Source organism: Heloderma suspectum, chromosome 7 (assembly GCF_057233095.1).
Source record: "Heloderma suspectum isolate Gila_16-S chromosome 7, 16-S_ref, whole genome shotgun sequence".
In the NCBI taxonomy this organism is placed as follows: domain Eukaryota; kingdom Metazoa; phylum Chordata; class Lepidosauria; order Squamata; family Helodermatidae; genus Heloderma; species Heloderma suspectum.
In genome coordinates, this window is record NC_139464.1 from 56474750 (window position 1) to 56492415 (window position 17666).

The window sequence follows — 17666 nt, forward strand, 5'->3', positions numbered from 1 at the left end:
TGGTCATGATGGTAGTTGTAGTCCAACACATCAGGTTGGGGAAGGGCCACACACATTTCCCTCACAGCTCATTCCGAAAGACAATATTTCCTAATGCTTCATGTTGTTCCATGTTTGACTATCCAGGATTCTTCCATCCAAAGCTTCTTGTTTTTTTCCACCACAGACTGTCACCATTAAAAAAAGAAAAGAAAAGAAAAGAAAAGAAAAGGGTTCTTTTTAGCCATAGTCAGGGATGTTGGAGAAATCTGCAATGGAGCCAAATGTGTTCGGATTTTGATGAATCTGACCTGTGGATTCCGCAGCAGAGTGGCCTTTCTCCCTCCTGTCGGGTGGATTCCGTAGACTTGTGGACCGTTTTTCGAACTTTCCTGATTTTGCACAAATTTTGTCTTAGAAGAATATGCAAAAAATTTAAAAATGGCCAAAAATGAGCATTTCCCCCATGGCCTAAAGTGTGAAAATTCACATTTGGGGGGATTTTTCTGCATTTTGGGAGAATTTGTGCATGTGTGATTTTGCGTAAATGCACATTTGTGCAAATGCACAATTGCGCAAATTTGGAAAAGTCCCACATTCCCATTTCACCAATGGGCAGACGGCAGAACAAAAGGCATCTGAGAATCCACGAGACACAGACAGAGTGGATTTTACACAATCCATACATCCCTAACCATAGTCCCCATTCTTTGGAACTAACTGTGATACAAATTAGTGACTAAGGGTGCAATCCTATGTATGTTTAGACAGAAAAAAGTCCTACAACTCCCAGCATGCCCCAAACCAGCCATGGCTGGCTGGGGAATGCTGGGAGTTGTGGGACTTTTTCTGTCTAAGCATACATAGGATTGCACCCTAAAATAATTATATGTTCTGATCCAGCCAGGGGATCTACATCTCCCCATGCAAAAGGCTATGGGAGGGGTGGGGACACAGGGTGCTTCTGCACAGGACAACACTTCCCACATACAAGAAAGGGAGGGATTGTCTTTAGGTTTTCCCCCTTGCTGACAGCTTTTCAAAAGTGGAGACTTCAACATTTTTATACATACATATTGGGCATTTTTGCATCCTTGGTTAATGAGACAGTAACTCACACTACCCAGATTCTTGTGCATTTGTTCAGTCTATTTTTATCTGCAATCCCAGAATCTAAATTTATTCCAAGGTGTCAGAAAAGTGATTGTCTCTGTTCTCTCCATCTAAGGCAGAGAGCATTCTTAATAATGTTATTTGTAGCTGGAGGCTGCTAAAGCAGAGCACCGGTATTTTGCCCAACTGTCATGACTCCCCTTGCTGTTTCCTGAAGTTTTAATGAACAAATTTGGTAATGGAGAAGCATCACAGTACAATCCTAAGCATTCTACACAGAAGAACATCCCACTGAGTTCAAGGAGGCTTACTCTTGGGTAAGAGTGTATAGGATTGCAGTCTTCATGTCTTTTTCCCTATCTGCGGCCACCTGGTTTGCATGAGACGGCACAGCTGCTCATCGTGGGTTATTTAAAGCTAGGGTAGGATTGTTCACCATACCTGCTTATGGTTGTGCAATTCCATGTAAACAGGAGCCTAGAGTATGTCGCTGGGCCAATTTGCAAGACATGACAGCTCACCCATGGGGGGCGGGGCTGCAGTGTGTGAGGCCGCCACTTTCCTTATACAACCCCACTCGGGGGTTGTCGTGTTGTGCAAACCCAGCAAGCCTGGGTTAGGCAAGGGTTAAGCAATGCCGGTTATGGCACACAACCTCCCAGGCTTGGGAAGCAGATAGAAGCAGTGGGGGCTGGTGGCTCCAATGTCAGTGGGGCTGCGACTCCGCTCTGGGTTTCAGTCAGGACCAGTCAGAATTCTAGCGGAGCTAGCCAAGGCACTGAACCCCTTTTGGGGCTAAGGTTCAGTGCCTGGGATAGCTCCTTTGGAGTTCTTAGCAGTTCTGACTGAAACCTAGAGAGGATTCACCACCCCATGACATCGGAGCCACCAGGCTCTACCGGAGATAGGGCTCTGGGTGCCTGACACCCTTCACTGGCACTGCCAGGGCTAGATTGCAGGACACAGGTCTGGGGCCCCATAGTCCAGGAGGTCCCCAAATGACCCTCTGAAGGTGGCGGCCACCACAGCAATGGCAGTGGTGGCTCCTCTCCCTCTTAGCTCAGCCCCGCTGGCAATAGGAAGCACCGTGGCAGCTGGCTGGGTGAGGCTGCAGGCAGCCCTGCTCACACCATTTGAAATTAATGTGATTTTTCCACTTAACTTTTGAGCAGCAGCATTCTGAACGGATTGGACGGCGCCTTTGCAGAGAACACAGCCAATGGGGGCACAGGAGGGACATAAAGACTGCAAGTAGCTAAGGCTTAGGAGAAGCACTTCGACCTTTTAGAATGGGGAAGAAACTCTGCAAAAGCTGCAAAACCACCAAACCATCAGAGGTTGGGGGAACGGGTGCATGCCCAGGGGAAGGGGCATGGTCATGGATTAGGACCCCAGGCAGGATTGTTTGGCCCACGGGCCTGAGGTTCAACACCCCTGCTCTAGCGTCTCTGATATTCATCTGCTACTCTGGACCTCACCTTCAACCTGACCAGGGCTATGAATTTGCCTCTGGCCTTTCCAACTGATCACCTGGGGGCCTAAACTCACAGAAGCTCTGATAGTGGGCCATCCGTGTTCTAGATTGTTTGGTGAATTGATGTTGCTTTGGAAGTAATACAGCCTGTGTGACTGCTTGATTCTCCTATGCTCAAGCAATGCATTGGAAATGAACCATCCCTCAGTTCACCTGTTGAATTCACCCAGATTTAGTCAGCTATGAGGCTCACAGCCTTTACTTTAAAAAGGCACTGTGAGTTTCTGGTACTCTCATCAGAGCAAGAATGGGCCATGTAAAAGCTTTTCCTTGGAAGCTCCTGCTGCTTGGGGAAGTTTGCTGCTTAGAAAAATGTTTTATGCTTGGAATACCTAGAATTTGACGTATTATAATGTCACTTAGGAAACCTAACTGTTTAATAGATGTGGGGCTCTCATCTTATGTCTAAGCCTCTCATAATAATAATAATAATAATAATAATAATAATAATAATAAATCAGCAGCAGCAGCAGCAGCAGTGGTGGTGGTGGTGTGTATGTGTGTGGTATATGAGAAAACAAACATTGAGAAATGAAGCCCGCAAAGAGCTTATGATCAATTTAATAAGTCTATGAAAAATTTTTAATCAATCTATGAAAAAAATTCTGCACATGCTGACATCCAGCCAGTTCGTCCAGAGTGTTCACTAAAATCTGCCCAACTCTGGAAGAGCTGTGCCTAAAGCCAAACCTTCCACATGCCAGTGGATAAATGTGACTGCCGATTTCTGTGGCAGGAAATACGTACAGGCAAGATTGTTCACTGCTGTGATACACAGGATTACTCCCATGATACTGTGTGAGTAGGGGAACCTTCTTCATTTTAAGTTCCCCAAAGAAAAGTACTCTTAAACCTTCTGGGAAACCTACCCTTCCTCCCAAATTGGGTGATATTCTTTCTGCATGCCTTATTTTTTTTATAGGGACAGGAGAAGAAAAGAGATGATCTAAGAATTCAGAAGGACTTCTATCAGCCGTAGAAAACGTAAACGGAGAGCATTGCTCTTTGCAAGTGATCTTTATAGCTGTTTGAAATGGCAGGAGGGCTCTCTCTGCTGCTTCCTTGGAATGCAGGTGTCATCTGCATAGAAAAGGTCCAATGCAGGAAACCCATCTCTCATACCTGCTGCAGACAGTTTTCTGTGTCCTCATCGGATATGAATTTGCAGGACAGTCTCTGACCAAATATGTCATATTGTTCCTGTGGGTACAATATTCTGGTAAGGAGAGTGGAAATTTTAATTCTGACAGAGGCCATTTGTTCTAACATGCCCACAGATGCTCCCAACTAGTGTTCAGGTAGAGAGCGAGGGTCAAACTGAATGTTAAGCTGGGGAGCAGTTACTGGGTCTCCCGATAAACTCCCAACGTATCTGGACCTTCCAATCTGCCACTGGGAACAGTTGGAGGCAAATTCCATTGGAGAAGTGACACTGCTGGAAAGCTACTTATCCCCCCGCTGCATAGACACACACCAATTTCTTGATTTACACTGACATTTGCCCTGCTGTATTATTTGCTGTTTGTTACATTTATATTCCACCGTTCCTCCCAGGGGCCCAAAGTGGTGTACATGATCCTCTTCCTTTCTATTTTATCTTCACAACAACCCTGTGAGGTAGGTTAGGCTGAGAGTCAGTGACTGGCCCAAAGTCACCCAGTGGCCAAACAGGGATTCAAACCCAGGCCCAGTCCAACACTAACCGATACTGAAGAAAATAATTCAATTATCTGTATTCCTTCCTGCAGGGCAAATATCAGCAGGACACACAATTTAAATTGCATTTAAAAGGGGGAAGGAAATGGAACAAGGGGGAAGACCCCTCGCTTAGTGCCAGTGCTCTATCCAAGGATAGCTGGCTGGGGAATCCTGGGAGTTGTGGGACATTTTTTCTAATGTAAACAGGCATAGGATTGCACCCTAATTTGCTGTACCTCTTTCCCACCAGTCTGGCCATGAAACAAGACAAATCTCTGTACAGACGTGTTAGATGGACTCCCTACCCCTACAATCAAAGAGCTGTGGAAGTGGTTTGAACCCTTTCTTTGGCTTTTTACAATCAAATCCCTTCCTGAGAATAATTTACACAAATTAAAAGCAACACATTCAGGAGCTGGAGAAGTTAGTTGTTGTCTTCCAGGCAGATCAATCATACATACTGATGTGGAATTATTAGAACAAAAACCATAGGGATGGTAAACAAATATCTTTATTAGGACTGACCAGTATTCAAAGGGAAATATATGAGCTTTTGTGTTACACAGAACCCTTCTTCAGGCTGAAAAGGAAAAAAAAGGGGTGAGAGATACTTTTGACTAAGGACACGGTGTTAAGCCTGCCTCCCCCAACCTGGTGCCCTCCACTACATCCCATCATCTTCAGCCAGCACAGTCATAGGTCATGATGGGAGGTGCAGTCCAACACATCTGGAGGGCACTAGGTTGGGGAAGATTATTTTATGCTCTTGTCTGCAACGTGTTTAACTCTTAAGACTGTAATGTGGAAAACTTTTTCTGACAAATTAGGACAGAAATGTGGCTTGTGTAAAAGAACTGTTTATACAGAGGCTTGCTGTGAGAGAAGGGCAACTGAGATTCTCCCTTTGGAAATATTAAAAACAAGTACCCAACCAAGTCTACCTTTGGCACTGATTGGAATGTACGCACCTCTTGGAAGGCGTGTACAGCCAGCTGGTTCACCTCCGGCTTTGCCCCTTATCAGCTCACTCACTACCTTGCTTCCTGTACTCATACTTTCCTTGTCCTCTGGAGTGATTCTTCATGCCCTTGCTTGCTCACTGGATGATCTGTAGGGTGGCCACATTACATTTCGGCTTCTGCCTTCCTCAGTCGCTGTGATGTTAAACAGATACCAAGGGTGGCAGTTTGGAATGCTGGGAGATGAAAATTCCTAAGGAGAAAAAAGCAGAGTATGAGTGGTATAATGCTTGTAATTGTCCTCCAGATTAAGGCCATATGGACTACGATTTCTGAGTCTGTTGATCCAGATGTTTTCCCTTTTGTCAGGCATGTCAGTATCCTTTGTTCAGTTAGAAGCAATTGTAAATGTGAGAGACTATGTGCAGGTGAGTTAAAATGTCTTGCAACAGGCTGCTCTACTTTTTGTTTGGTAAGAATCTCTCTCTCACACGCACGCAGATCTAAACTATAATGTATACATTCCATCATAGTGGGGAAGACTGTGACCAGCTGAACCTTTCATTTCATTTCTTATATTTCTATACCGCCCCATAGCCAAAGCTCTCTGGGTAGTTCACATTTAAAAAAAAAAAAAACAACTACTAAAATAAATAGTATAAAGTATAAAACTATTCATGTAATGACATAGAACAAATAGCACACACAACATATATCGAAAACAATATTAAACAATCAGACAGAGACCATCAAAGTGACGCCTTATATGTTGCAAAATTCCTGAGACAAGTGGCAGTTTTTTAACCTGGTGCCGAAAAGATGACAATATTGGCACCAGGTGGGCCTTGGCAGAGAGAATATTCCATAAATGGGGGGCTACCACCGAGAAAGCCCTCTCCCTTACTGCCGCCCATAGGATCAGCGTCAATGGTAGGCATGGTTGGGCACCTGCCGACAGCCCACGCTCCAGCAGGGGCTCACTGACAAGAGCTCCCTGGAGTTGCTCCTGCTCTTCATGATTGTAGCCTCTTTGTTCACCTGCCTTTCGCTCTGGCCCAGACAACGTTGGTGATGGAGAGGCAGAGCAATAGATGCCACTGCCTACTAGCACACCAGCTCTGCCTGTCAAGCAAAGAAGTGGTAGCAATTATGAGAAAGAGGATGAGGAGGAAGAGCAGCTGGTGACCATGGCAGTGAGGAGCTTGACTCCCTGAGGGAGGGGGCCCACTGAGGGTGTCTTGCTCAAGGGCCACCAAAAACTGGGAGCCAGAACTGCCTGCTCAGTGTGCTGTCTAGGTTCTCAGAGTTGATGAACAACTTCAAGGCCTCTCTCTCCCTTCTTTGGGTTCTTTATCTTTTGAACTGGACTTGAACTGCACAGCCCTTCAAACAGAGAAGGAGTGGGCAACTTGTGACTCTCCAGATGTTGTTGAACTGCAACTCCCATCAGCCTTAGCCAGCATAGCCAATGCTGAGTGATGATGGGCCTTGCAGTCCTACATGCTCTCCATCCCTGAAATACAGAACTGTCCTCTGTAAAGTCTGGCAGCACGAGAAACGTGTTTTCTAAAAGTGAGAGGAGGATGAGATCTTGCATCAACTTGTTTGTGCATATTTCCCCAGACCACACCCGCGAGAATTTACTGTCCCTACCTATTCAGTTCACCTGGATCAGCAGCAGCATCCTTGGGCAGCTGCCAGGGCACCAAGCACCTTAGAGGGGCCCGTTGCTGACATTTGCCCTGCCCTCCCCCCTGTAACAAACATTTCTGTCTGGCTGCTTTAAGCAGCATCAGGCAGCTGGGGATTTTGCACAATGACCCAGAGCAATGCCAGGGCAAGGGCAGTGTGGGAAATAGTGCTGCAGCTAGGCTCAGCTACTCAGTGCCGCCCTGAGTGCTGCTGCCCACAGCTGCTAGGGTGGCCACTCATGAATCGCCGCCAATAAAGAGGACACGCACTGCCAAAAACGAGGACAAAAGAGGACACTGATTTGCAGAAATATGAATTCTAATTTATATGTACAGATACAAATTGAGGAATTATTATAATTTAAATACAAATACATCTGACTAGATGACCTGTGTGCCTTGCTCAGCCTGCTGTCCAGGTGCTGTTGATGGGCCAATTCAAGGCCTGGATCGTCCTTCAGTTTTTTAAATCTTTAAACCAGACTTGGACAGGACAGCCTTTCAAATAGAGCAGGGGTCCCCAACCTCCAGGCGTACCAGTCCGTGGCCTGTTAGGAACTGGGCCGCGAAGGGGTGTGCGAAACCCCCTTACCTTGGGTCCGCGGGGGGGGGGGAGGCGATCCGTCCCCCCCCCCCCCGGAATCCTCGCCAGCCCTGGCCGGCTCCAAGGCGAGTCTGCGGAGCTGCTGGCCGGCCCCGGCTGCTGGCGGACTTCGGGCCACTGGGATGCAAATGGCGTCCACATAGTGGATGCCATTTGTGTCCCTGTTCTTCATGCAATAGGTTACGTAAATCTTTACGTCGCCTATTACTGCAAAGAACAGGGACACAAATGGCGTCCACTATGTGAATGCCATTTGCATCCCAGCGGCCGGAAGTCTGCCTGCGAAACCTCCCCGCCCCCCGTTCCGTGGTGCAAAAAAGGCTGGGGACAGCTGAAATAGAGGACCTTCAAATTAGAGGACAGTCCTCTGGCAGCCCTTTAAACAGAGGATGGTCCTCTTTGAAAAAGGATTCATGGCTGCTGCCCATCACCAGGTAAGCCTGTCAAGGCCCATGGAAAGAGCAGGGGGCCCAGGGCCTCCTCAAACCTTCAGCTATTGGACGCTTCAGTTGTTGGGTGATATAGAAATGTAGTAAATAGAACGTGTAATAAATACTTAAACAAACAAATAAACCTGGAGCTGGCCTTGTCCTGGATAAGGTGTGGCAAAGGTTAGACTTGTTCCTGCTGCTCTGCAGTGTTCTCCTTCAGCAGCTCCTTCCCAGTTCAGCTCTTCCAAGGTCAAGGGCAAAGAGGGTGATGCCAAGTGCTGGGTGAAGAGGAATTTCAGCTGGGAGAGGCATGGTCTCCAAGGGAACAGGGCAGCAGGAGGCCAAAGATTCAGGCCACAGGTGCAGCAGATGGGGCTTTAAAGCAGGGGTCTAGAACCTCAGTCCTGTAGGCCAAATCCAGCCTGCCTCAGGGTTCCCCAGAGAACCTTGCCCCTTCCCCTGACCCCAACCCCTTTCCCCTGGCTGCTGAGCCTTTGGTGGTTTCCCAGCTTTTGCACAGTTTTTTCTCTATTCTAAAAGGTTGAAATGCCTCTCCCAAGGCTTATTTACTGGTGCTAAGAGCTTTAAGCTAAAATATGATGGTATTTTTGGTATGTTGGCCTCACCCACTTTGCCTTTGGCACTAAGAACCTAAGAACATAAGAGCCATGGTGGATCAGACCAAGGGTCTATTTAGTCCAGCATTCTGTTCACACAGTGGCCAACCAGCTGTCGACCAGGAACCCACAAGCAGGGCATGAGAGCAACAGCACCCTCCCACCCATGTTCCCCAGCAACTGGTATACATAGGCTCACTGCCTCTGGAGGTAGCACATACACCATTTTGCCTTTGCTTTTCCCCACCCCATTAGGATGTAGGGTAGTTATTTATTTATTTAGTTACATTTCTATCCCGCCTTTTTTCCTCTGCAAGGAACCCGATTACTTGTGACTCGCCCCAAAAGAGGGCATACATCACAGAAAAATGGACAAAAGAGGACACAAATTTGCATAAAATTTGCATAAGGTGATTTATATGTATAGATGCACATTTAGAAATATATATATATTTCAAAGTTGGGAGTTAGATGGTCATCCTTTTTTGACTGCCTTCCCATTGACTGATCCTTATGAAACACACTTCATTGGAAAGCTCTTGAAACGCAGATTCCATGAATAACAATGGTTTTCACTATAATTCAAAGGCAGGAGTTTATTTATGTTTGTGAAGCTTTTTTTTTTTAAGAATTAGGCTATCTTCTATAACAATGTACTATAAACTTTTATTTTTAATATCAAAAATGTTAAGTATAATTAAACAAACATAATTAATTGCAAATAGGAGCAAAATGAAATATGAACACAAAAAAGTCTCTGTAAACAGAGGTGCAGACCAAAGTACAATGATATGCCAGTAACATATGGCCTATAAACAAATCATGAAGGGATTAAGAGACACCTACAGTTAAAAGTAACCCAGTCAAAGTTTAGTTATTGCTCAGAAAGGAAGTCTCTAGTTGTTAAATTTAACAAAACAGTTGTGTCTGACTCTTCGTGACCCCACGGACCATAGCACGCCAGGTCTTCCTGTCTACACCTTTATAAACACAGGTCCAGGCCAAAGTATAATGATATGCCAGTAACATATGGCCTGTGAAGAGATCTACGTTGCCGTGAGTCATGTATGCTCATTGGCAAACCTGAAGATTCAAGTCATTGATGGACCAGAACAAGGATGTTACAGTGGCCGCTCTAGAGTTTACACCAAGAACACTATTTAAGGAAGTTTTGTAAAGATAAATGACGTAACACTTTGAATATTTCAATAGCCGTAGTTAGTTAAGTTAAACCTTTTGTTAGATTTGATTTTTCTCTGCAAACTGTGTTTGTGGGTAACCAACTGGTTTTGAATTATTTAAATAGAAATACAGTACATCTTACCTTAGCGTGGAGGACTGTGACAGGTGACCCGTGTGCCTTGCTCAGTTTGTTGTCCAGGTGCTGTTGATGGACAACTTCGAGGCCCAGATCTTCCTTCAGATTTTTTTTTTTTAATCTTTAAACCAGAATTGGACTGGAAAGCCTTTCAAATAGAGGCTACTTTCAAAATAGAGGATAGTCCTACGTAAAAGAGAATACATGGTCACCCTATGATTGGGATGCAGCCCCCTGAGAACTTCTCTGAAATGGAATTTGGCCCTCAGGCTGAAAGAGGCCTACTTTAAAGGGAGCTCAGGTGAAAGTGTAAAGTGGGGAAAGTGAAGACAACAGAGTGCCATGTGGGAAGGAGAGAACCAGACCAGTTGCTCCCAGCCTTGGGGTATGGAAGCCAGACTGGGATGCCAGCCACAAAGCCTCTGCGTAAAAGGAAAGCCTCTAATGAGCCAAGTAACCTGTTCTTGGCTGAAGTACAGGGAAAAGGGTGGGGAGAGGATCCCTTCCTTAAATAACCTAAGGGCCAATCTAGAAACAATGTTAAATGCATATGGCGGATAATGACTTGGATTTCAGCTGTCCTGAAATGGATTTAATAACCCTCCCTGCCCCTGCTGTGGCCCTGAGGAAAATTCATCCTTTGAAAGGTGCTATTTGCACTGGGAGGAAATCCCCATTCACAGAAATTCCACTAAAACAGCCTTTCCCAACCTGCTTGCTGGGAATTTGCATTCACACAAATAAGACAGCATTCAGCACTCAGTGAGACAAAGGCAGAGAAAAATAGATGGTACTTGTATGTGTGTGTGTGTATGAAAGATAGACAGACTCAGAACAGAGTATTAAAAATATTTTTAAGCTAAATGTTTTGGCTTCTGTCCTCATCAGTCGCTGTGCTGTTAAGTTAGTCTGTCTGTCTTTCTTATACATTTAACCTTAAGACTGACTGAACCACAGTAGATCCAGAGCCTCTTTGTTGTTTTGCTGTTGTGCCAGTTTACACCAACCTCTCCCCCCACTCTCTCTACACACACACCACAAAGCATTGGGTATGGTCACGTCTGTGTGCTGGTGTTAAAGAACACTCTTGAATGTGTACCCCAGAAGTACAAGTATCCATTTTTCACCCCTCTTCCAATGCACAGAGGACATATGTCCAAAACATGATAACCTGCTTTGGGGAGCCCTTCCCTTTTTGCTCTGTGGAAGCAACAAAAGCCCTTTTCGGGTGTGCTATACCTGAACAGAGCAAACATCTGAAGAGTGGAATCACTCCAGCCCTGCCCCTCTCCATCATTGCATTTGTTGCCCCCTACTCGTGGAGAGCAACTGTCTAAAGAGGAGAGCCTCCTCTATCCATGGAGGCTCTTCACAGGAGCCAAAAAGTTTACAGAATGCCTGAATAGGGTTATATTGTGCACTGTATATGATGCCCCCTTTCTGTGGCAGCTGTGGCTGCCATCTCTGAGGCACAAGTGTCTTTCAGCACAGATACTAAGAGGGATACTGTTTTTTGAAAAGATACTGGTGCTCTAATCCAAGTTGGACTACTTCTAAAAGTCTCAGAATCACAAGGATTATTAAGGATCTTTGTGTCTTCCATTTATCAACACGACTTTACCTATTTAAATGTCTTCGCAAGAACTACTTTTTCTTCTATTTTTGTTTACCTTCTTTGCTGATGCCAAATTATTTCAGTACATTTGTGCAAGCTATTAAGCGAAGAAGCTCCTAGAACAGAATTAACAAGGTTGGTAGCTTAAAAAAATGCTTCCACACAAAATTAGAAAATGGTGTCCATGGAAACAGAAGGAAAAGTGAAACCTGAGATTTGCTCACTTCGGTCTCTTGTATGGCATACCAAGTGATAAGCAGCACAGTAACATGCGAGTAGAGTGAATTCTTTGGTGTAACCCAGGAAGCTGCCTTAAGCCAAATAGACCATTGCTCCATCTAACTTCCAGATGTGTTGGACTTCAGCTCCCATCATATTCTGCCATTGGCCGTGCTGGCTGGAGATGTGGGAACTGTAGTCCAAAACATCTGGGGGGCACCAGGTTGGTCTACCCCATCTAGCATTTCCCAGTCTGCATAAGAACTTATCCTTCCAAGGTATGACAACTAGCAAGGAAACTGCAGTGACAACTGGAGCTGAAATCAGGCAGGGGGATGAAGAACTCAGTTTTCTGAAGTGCTGAGCAGAAATAGCAGCAGAGAATGTGATCCCCAGCTCTTTCACAAGGGGATACCAGCTCACTCCTTTGCTCTCGTTCTGAGAACTAGTCCTGCTCCCTGCACCAAAGAATCAGCATCAATCCACAATGCGGTTGTACTTCTGTTGAACTGCCCCTGTGTTGCACTGTGCACAGAGCGGGGGGAGGGGGGAAGTTAGATGTGGATGAAGCCAGCGCCCTCCCAAGGGAGTCCATCCAGAGTGGACCTGAGGTCCTGTGAACAGAAGTGTTTGCTAGCCAGGCGGTATAACAAAGGTTTTTGTTTCTCCTTTGAACTTAGCAACAAGTGGAGCATATCTGTTCTCCTTGTCCTGTTTCTAGGATGACACTGGGACATAAGCTTCTGCCACTGCCAGGGTTTTGAGTGGGCTATAGACAAGGTGCCCAGTCCTCATAACCAGAGTGGTGTAATGGTTAGAGTAGTGGACCTGGACCAGAGAGACCCTGGTCCAAATCCCCATTCAGTCATTAAGGTGACCTTGGGCTAGCTACCATCTCTCACCTTGGCCTATCTCACAGGGTTGTTGTGAGGATGAAATCAGGAGGGGGGAGGGGAAACCATGTGCACCTCCGAGCAGCTTGGAAGAAGTTTGGGACAAAACTAGGAAGGTACTGTAGCTCAGTGGATGCAGAAGATCCCAGGTGCAATCCATGGTATCTCCGCGGTTCTAAAAAAATAAATAAAAAAGGACCAGGTTGCAGGTAATGGGCAAAGCCTCTACCTGAGAGTCTGATACTGGTCTAGATGAACAAATAGTGTGACTTGATACTGCTTCCCAAGTGCTGCAGAGGCTCTGCCTAGCTGCCCGGAGTAGAACAACAGGTTAGCAGGTGTTACAGCTTGCCTGAGCAAGCAAGTGGTGGCAGGGAGGAGGAGGAAGAGGAGGAATAGCAGCACAGGAAGAAGGGGCTGTGGTCAGCAGTGGGATCTTCCAGAGTACTGGGGTCTTAGAGCCCTTCTATATGAGGCATTTATGGTGCACTCATGATTCCTCACTTGCGGTAGTTTCTGGGTGCTTTACACCATGTCATCATCCCCCAGGGCCTCTCCATGCTTTGCAACCATTATAGCATTTATTTATTTTTGAACAAGGAAACTCTGGTATTTCCATGAATGGTGGCATGAAACCATGGTGTATTTGCACCATTCCACTATACCACAGTGCCGCCTAGTGGTTGTGTATGGAATACAGGGAAAGGCAGAGAAAGAAAAACCCTGGAAAAACCCATGTAAAGGAGCCCATCTTAATCCCACAAAGAATCTGGAAACAGACGCCTCGGTAAAGTGGCGGGTTAAAAGCCTCATGTAGAAAAGCCCTTAGTAACTGTCTAAGGATGTTGCCCCCTGACCTGCCTGGTGCTGCAGCCTAGGGCAGAGTTAGGCTGCCAACTAGGGTGGCCTTGTGTCCTCTTTTTCAGAGGACTATCCTCTATTTGAAAGCTTAGGGGGCATAGCAGCTCTCTCCTCCAACACTTGCTGCAGCCTTGCTGCCTGAGGCGACTGTCTCACCCTGTCTAATGGTAGGGCCAGCCCTGGATAGACAGTCTTCTCTTCGCCAGGCTAAACATACCTGCAGTCTTCCCTTATTTAGCTATATCAGCTCAAGGTAATGACAAATGTTGTTTTCTTAATTATATTTCACACAGGGACTCAATGCATTTTCTCCTTCCTAGTGCACTTTGTATGAGGTACTGAATCTATAATCACCCTGGACCACACTCTGCCCCCCCCCCCGACTCTCCTTCCTTGCCCCATTACACTTTGCAGTAGATTGCAACAGTAGTACACCTACCACTACTGCACCAGCTAAAATGATCTCCAGCTTTGTTAATAGAAGAACGGTCTGGTGTCCTATTATGCTTGTCTTCCACCTACCAAGGAACTTGTGAGTTTTGCTTAAGGATGGAGACAATTCCGGGTAATATCTGGATTTTATACTTTCAAAACTATTCAACCATTGTTTGTTTGTGTCTTCCTACTGGCACAACCTGAAACCATCACATCACCTGGTAAAGGCTAACTTGAATGTCTGCAGCCTCCTCCCATACTCCATCTTAAGACTGTGCCTAAGGGTGCTTCCAGACCGAGGACTCCTAGAGTTCCCAGTCAAAAAACATTGTGCAACTATCTTTTGCTCCTTGATGGATTTTTTCTGGTAGGGAGAAACGATGGAAGAAGTGGTGGGAAAACACAGAGGGGTCACAAATGGAGGATGACATCATCTGGCCCCTGTCAAATTCCATAAACGACGCAGGGTGACTGCACAATAAAAGCTTTGTCTGGAAGCACCCTTAATGCAGACTCCATAGCTTCAACATCAGCCACTTATTCCCACACCTTAATTAAAAAAAAAGTTATTAGGTTTACATTTCTATCCTAGCTTTTTTCCCTCTGGCAAGGAACCCAAGGCAGCTTATGTGGCCCTCCTCCTCCTCCTCTCCATTTTATCCTCACAACAACCTTGTGAGGTAGGTTAGGCTGAGTCAGTGACTGACCCAAAGTCACCCAGTAAACTTCATGGCCGAGTGAGGACTAGAACCCAGTTCTCCCTAGTCCAACACTCTAACTACTATACCACACTGGCTCTCTTTTTGCTTTACCATCTGCCTCACGAAGGGTTCTAGAGAACTAGGGATGTCAGAGAATTCTGCCATGGATCTCAGTGAGGCCAAATGCCAGTGCATTCAGCCCCCCGAAATCCGTGGCAGAACGAAGCCTCCCACCCCACCACCCCGTGAAAGGTGCACGAAATGGAGCACTTACCTGGTGCCGTTTGCGCTGCTTTGCGAATGGCGACCGCATCTGTGGCCGCCATCCGCTTCCCCATTTAGGCTGTGATAGGCTACGTAAATACTTACATAGCCTATCACGGCTAATGCAGGGACACCATTTGCATGCGGAGGCCGTGATAGGCTACGTAAATATTTACGTAGCCTATCACGGCAAAAAAAGGGAACGCAAATGGCGGCTGCTGTAGCCACCACCATTTGCGTTCCTGTTTTTTTGCCATCATAGGCTATGTAAATATTTACGTAGCCTATCACGGTAGAAAAACAGGGGCGCAAATGGCATAGCGGCCGCCATTTGCGCCCGTCTTTCGCCGTGATAGGCTACGTAAATATTTACATAGCCTATCACGGCCAAAAACATGAACGCAAATGGCGGCCGCCGTAGCCGCCGCCATTTGCGTCTGCAGGCTCCACACGCCTGCGAATGCACCTGGCCAGCAGCTCTGCGGAGTTGCCGCGGAGCGGAGCCAGCCAGGTTAGGATTTCGGGGGGAGGTGCAGAGTGCCTCCCCCCCACCACAAATCACCCCTGCAAAAAGGTAAGTGACTTTCATACATCCCTATAGAGAACTCAAAAGCTTGCAGACTATTTTTTTACCTTTGAGTTGGCCTAAGAAAGGTATTCCCCTAATATGGGTTTTACAATACTAGAGAGGACAGATGTGTAGGAGATGAGCTTTTTCTGTTTGCTGGCTTGTGCATCACATGTGGGCGGATTGCCTAGAGGGAAGGAAAACTAGCAGGAGAATATGTGAAGAGTTCCTACTGCAGTTTGAAAACGTGTCTAGTTTGTATGTTTGCATCGCACCTGCCCACATTACAGGGCTCCTGCGGGGGCAAGTGCATTTGACTTTGCAGTGGGTGTGGGAGACAAAGACTGCTGCTTAAACAAGACTGTAAGCATGTTTCCCTGTTATCTTCAGCTGGAAAAGGGCAACTCTTACCATATCTTCATATGCTGAAGGTCCTTTAGTCTCCTCCTACTCAAACCGCATGTTTTCCCGACTCATTTCACCCGATGCCAGTCTGAACTCCAGCCATTATTTGGATTGTTCTGTAAAGTTCAGTTCAAAGTCATTTTTTTCCTTGTCTAGCCTGGAAATATTTCATGGGAACATGCTCCAGTTTGCCATCTACTCCCCCCCCCCTTTGGCATTGTCATCATTTCCTTTAGCTGGTCTATCTTGCAAGTGGCAGAATTGGCTTTTTAATTGTGTAGGAAGTTATGAATCAGCCAGTATAAATCCAGAGTGCTGTTTTAAGACTGAATTTCTTCTCACCCATATGAGTCAGTGGTACTTCTCCCATCTAGCATCATGCTTTTGGAGAGCAAAAATAATGAGAAAATGTGAAGTTCAAATAATTTAATCTGGTCCACACATACATGACTCCCATGTTAAGGTCATTCTTACCCATTTAGATGCATTGCTCCTGTGCAAGCACAAAGATGCAGGGTGTAGATCATACAGGATACCAGGAGAAGACTTATGTATCCTAGTTTCTGGAGGGTGTTACAGGGATGGGGGAAAATCTAATCCCACCACACTGGCTGTAGCTGGTTTCCCCTCTATTCCATCTGTTTCCTTTTTTTCCTTAAATACAATAATGATCTCACACATGGTGGAGGTTTGGATGTTCTCCACTCTGAAAACATGAGAGATACAGAATGGGTTGGTGTCAGGCTTCCCCTGATGACCTGGAGCCCCTGAGCACCTCCTTAAGATCCCTTGCCTCCTTAAGAGTCCCACCTTCCTTCTTTTAAACTTCCCCTTCCCAATAACATGGGGTTTAGGCTGTAGGTGCGGGGTGATTGGTACTTCCGACACCTGGATGTTAACCACAACAGTTTACTAGTAAATTAAAGCAAGCAAATTACAACTAAGGTTATTTACTGAATACAGCCGAGTGATACAAAAGGCACTAAGAGAAAATAAAGGTTGCAAAAACACACAAGTGCCTCTATCCTAGCTGCACTCTGATTACTCCAGGCTGCTTCTTCCTGCTCCCTCTTCACGCACTGGTCTCCTTCTCCCTTTATATCCCCTCCTTCCCCAAAACTGAAAGTACTGTTTCAGACCTGGAGAAATGAAAACTAACTCAGGGAAATGAAACTAACCAGGGAAATGAAACTACTCTTCTTTCTCAGGGTTAGCCCCTCCCACCCCCCAAAAGCCTAGCCTCTAGGCCTTACCTTTCCCCCCCCCCCTTATCCTCTGTAAGAATCAAGCCTTCACAGATGGATTGAATCAATCTGATTGATATTTACTAACAGTATTATAATACAGAGAGATGACATAAAAACATCAACTTCAAGAGTTTAAAAAGCTAGCTAAAACCCTGATCCTAAATGTATTGATACATCCCTATTGATTTAATTACACTTACATGTTACTTAAGAGCCAATGTGCTGTAGCAGATGAAGTGTTGTTGGATTAGGGAGGTCACCATCCTGCCCGTGCATTAGGAGCTTCAGAGAGGAGGCACTTCTCCAAGTACCATCAGTGGGAGAAATATGATATGTAGTTACAAAGGAGAGGGCCTTCTCTGTGGTGGCGCCCTGACTTTGGAATGCTCTCCTAAAGGAGATGTGATTGGCACTGATTTTGTTTTCTTTTAGGTGCCAAATTAAAACATTCCTTGTCGCCCAGGCATTTTAACACTGTACAATTTTTAATTTTTTTTTTTTTTAGTTATTGTGT

The 17666-nt window shown here is 45.8% G+C and overlaps 1 long non-coding RNA gene across 7 annotated transcripts; it reads right to left on the reverse strand.

The window, feature by feature from the left end:
- Positions 1 to 4819: 4819 nt before the first annotated feature.
- LOC146339831 (uncharacterized) lies at positions 4820 to 17026 on the reverse strand. Of its 7 annotated transcripts, none has more exons than XR_014784386.1 (4): positions 16716 to 17026; positions 16380 to 16611; positions 15912 to 16021; positions 4820 to 12846 (listed from the first exon to the last, which is right to left on the reverse strand). It is a non-coding gene; the product is annotated as an uncharacterized LOC146339831 (long non-coding RNA). The 7 variants fall into 7 exon arrangements; XR_014784387.1 differs by having other exon boundaries at positions 4820 to 8287; positions 9951 to 12846; positions 16380 to 17026; XR_014784384.1 differs by having other exon boundaries at positions 4820 to 8660; positions 9951 to 12846; positions 16380 to 17026.
- Positions 17027 to 17666: the final 640 nt, after the last annotated feature.